General features: G+C 33.8%; 1 pseudogene; it reads right to left on the bottom strand.

Annotated features, from left to right (window-relative positions):
• Positions 1–2580: 2580 nt before the first annotated feature.
• Positions 2581–2680, bottom strand: LOC121036604 (uncharacterized; annotated as a pseudogene).
• Between the last annotated feature and the right edge of the window lie 444 nt (positions 2681–3124).

Here is a 3124-nt window from a genome sequence, read left to right as displayed (position 1 = left end):
TGGTTTTGTCTTGTTTTGTTTGTTTTCATTTTAGCATAAGCATGTCCAATTGTTCAAGCATTGTTTGTTGAAAGGCTATTCGTTTTCCATTGACTTGATCTTGCCCTTGGTCAAAATCAGTTTTCCATTTAGGCGCGTGACTATTTCAGGATTAATTTTGTTCCACTGATTTATTTGCCTATTTTTATGCCAATTATATAACTTGAAGAATAAACTTTAATTATATAATTTGAAGTCTTAAAACCAGAAAATCCTTTCAAAGTTGTTTTAAGTATTCTTAGCCTTTTACATTGCCACATGAATTTTAAAAGTAGCTTGTCAATTTCTTAGAAAATGCTGTTGGGGTTTTACTGTGTTGCATCTATAGACCAATTTGTCAAAAATTGGTTATAAAAATACTGAATTTTCTGACACATAACATGGTATAGGTCTCTTTCTTTATTTTAAAGATTCTTAATTTCAGGGGTGCTTGGGTGGCTCAGTCGGTTGAGCAGCCAACTTCAGCTCAGGTCAGGATCTAACAGTTTGTGAGTTTGAGCCCCGCGTCGGGCTCTGTGCTGACAGCTCAGAGACTGAAGCCTGTTTCAGATTCTGTGTCTCCCTCTCTCTGACCCTTCACCACTCATGCTCTGTCTTTCTCTGTCTCTCGAAAATGAATAAACATTAAAATTTTTTTAAATAAAGATCTTCTTTTATTTCAGCAACATATTATAGTTTTCAGTGTACAGATCTTAAACTTATTTTGTTAGATTTATCGTTAAGAATTTTATAATTTTTGATGCTATTGTAAATAATATTTTATAACTGAAATTTCTGATTTTTACTAATATAGAAGAATAATTAAATTTTGTATAATAAAATTTTATTCTGCAAACTTGATAAACTCACTTATTTGTTCTAGTAGTGTTTTTGTAAATCCCATAGAATTGTATACATAGACAATCATGTTTTTTCTTTTCCAACTGGATGCCATTTATCTGTGTCTGTCTGTCTGTTTGTCTTTTTCTGTTTGACTTATTGCACTGGCTAGGAGAGAGTGAATAGGGCTGGTAAAAGAAAATATTCTTTTATTTTTCATCACCCTAGGGGGAAAGTATTCAATGTTTCAGGAGTAAGCGTGGTATTGGCTTCATGTTTTTTTTGTAAATATTCATAATAAATTGGGGAGGGTCCCTTGTATTTCTTTTGTGCTGAGAGTTTTTATCAGGAATGGATATTGGATTTTGTCAAATGCTTTATCTGCATTTCATGAGAACATCACATGGTTTTTCTTTTATTTTGTAAATATGATGAATTTTATTGATTGATTTTTAAATGTTAAAACAAGTTTCCATTCTCAGGATAAACCTCACTTGGATATGACATATATGGCAGCATATGATTTACTAAATTTAAAAAATAATTTAAATATTTATACACATGAAAAATATTGGTCTTATAATTTTCCTTCTTCTCAATATCACTGTGTGGTTTTGGTATCAGTGAATGTTCTCATGGTAGAATTTCTACTGTTTCCTTCTTAACTCATTAGTAGAATTCATTAATAAGATCATCTGAGCCTAGAGTTTTCTTTGTGGACAAATTTTTTTTTTTTTTTTTGCTGTAAAATAAATCTACTTAGTAACCAGGAGGCTACTTGGTTTATTTTTTGATTTGTGTATTTCAAAGAATTTTTCCATTTCTTATAATTTGCTAAATTTATGACCATAAACTTGTATGTGAAATCTCCTGATTTTCTTTTCAATATATGTAACATCTTTAGTGATGTCACCTCTCTTATTCCTAATATTTATAATATGTATTTTTAAAAATTTTTCCTCTTTAACAAGTCTGGATATTTATCAATTTTACTGATTTCATAAAATCAGTTTTTTTTGTTTGTTTTATTGGTATTCTCTATTGTTTTCCTGTTTTCTTTTTCACTAATTTATTCTCTGATGTTTCCTCTTTTTATGTTTTAATTTTCTAATTTTATGGGTGGATTTGAAATCTTTCTTCTCTTCTAACATAATCATCTGGCCCTATGATTTTCCTTCTAAGCAATGCTTTAACTGAATTTCACAAATTTCAATTCATTTTCATTCTCATTCAACTCAAAACACTTTCTAATTTTCCTTTTGATTCCTTCTCTAACCCATGTGTTATTGTAGAGATGTACTATTTGGTTTCAAAATATTTGGGAATTTTCTCCACTTTTTCATTTTTGTTGAGCCTCAAACCTCATCTTTTGCAGGATTACTTTATAGAAGGCATCATGGACTCATCTCTCAGTATTCTGAAGCTTCTGTATCACTGTTTACATTACCCTTCCTTCCTTCCTTCCTTCCTTCCTTCCTTCCCCCCTTTATTAAAGAGACACAGAGACAGCATGAGCAGAGGAAAGGGGAAGAGAGAGAGAGAGAGAGAGAGAGAGAGAATCCCAAGAGGGCTCCATGCCTAGCACAGAGCCCAACAGCCCAACCTTGATCTCACGACCTTGAGATCATGACCTGAGTCAAATTAAAAAATCCGAAGATTTACCAATGGAGCCACCCAGGTGCCTCTCACTGTTTATATCACAAAAGCTTGTTTATTTATTTTAAAAATAGGGAAGGCTTCATGAATTTGCATGTGATCCTTGTTCAGAGGCCATGCTAATCTTTGTATCATTCCAATTTTAGTATATATATGCTGAGGATGCAAGCACTGTTTATATTTTAAATTAAAAACAAGGGGTTCCTGGGGGGCTCAGTTGGCTAAGCATCTGACTTTGACTCACCTCACGATCTCTCCCAGCTCGTGAGTTCAAGCCCTGCATAGGGCTCTGTGCTGACAGCTCAAACCTTGCAGCCTGCTTTGGATTCTATGTCCCACTCTCTCTCTGTCCCTTCCCCCACTTGCTCTCTCTCTGTCTCAAAAATACATAAATGTTAAAAAATTTTAAATTAAAAACAAAAGGAGCAGCGGACTTCTACTTCTAGCTATTCTTTTTTTAAAAATTTTATGTTTATTTCTGAGACAGAGACAGAGCACGAGTGGGGGAGGGGCAGAGAGAGAGGGAGACACAGAATCAGATGCAGGTTCCAGGCTCTGAGCTTTCAGCACAGAGCCTGATGCGGGGCTCGAACTCACAAACCATGAGATC

The sequence above is a fragment of the Herpailurus yagouaroundi genome, unplaced genomic scaffold (assembly GCF_014898765.1).
Source record: "Herpailurus yagouaroundi ecotype Mexico unplaced genomic scaffold, PumYag 162, whole genome shotgun sequence".
In the NCBI taxonomy this organism is placed as follows: Eukaryota; Metazoa; Chordata; class Mammalia; order Carnivora; family Felidae; genus Herpailurus; species Herpailurus yagouaroundi.
The sequence above is the reverse complement of the archived record's forward strand: the minus strand, read 5'-3'. Positions and strand labels throughout refer to the sequence as shown.